We start from the raw sequence: 435 nt of genomic DNA, 5'->3' as shown, positions 1-435 counted from the left end.
TCGTGTGCAGTTAATTAAAAACTTTAATCAATTTTTTTTTGGCACTTGACGATTAATATGATTAATGCCACCGGACAGACTGACTGGAGATTTCCCCCGTTAGTCCACTCCTCTCCGCTTCATATATGATGAATATTTTTTACTTTTTGTCATTTATTTATCATAACTCCAGTTATGTTGGCCTCTCGACACAATTTAAAAACTGATGTATCACCTGAAGTCTGTACTTTTGACAATTGGAACAGATTTTTACGAGGAGCAAATCTTTCCCATTAGAGTGATTTAAACTGGTCATGTGAGCACGGCATGCAGGGGGACTCCAGGGGATTAATCATCATATTAACCGTTTTCAGCTAAAAAAACATATTTAATAGTAATTACCGTATTTTTCGGACTATAAGCCGCGACTTTTTTTCCTGAACTTTGAACCATGCA

Source organism: Austrofundulus limnaeus, unplaced genomic scaffold (genome assembly GCF_001266775.1).
Source record: "Austrofundulus limnaeus strain Quisiro unplaced genomic scaffold, Austrofundulus_limnaeus-1.0 Scaffold503, whole genome shotgun sequence".
NCBI lineage: Eukaryota > Metazoa > Chordata > Actinopteri > Cyprinodontiformes > Rivulidae > Austrofundulus > Austrofundulus limnaeus.
This window is presented reverse-complemented; position numbering follows the sequence as displayed.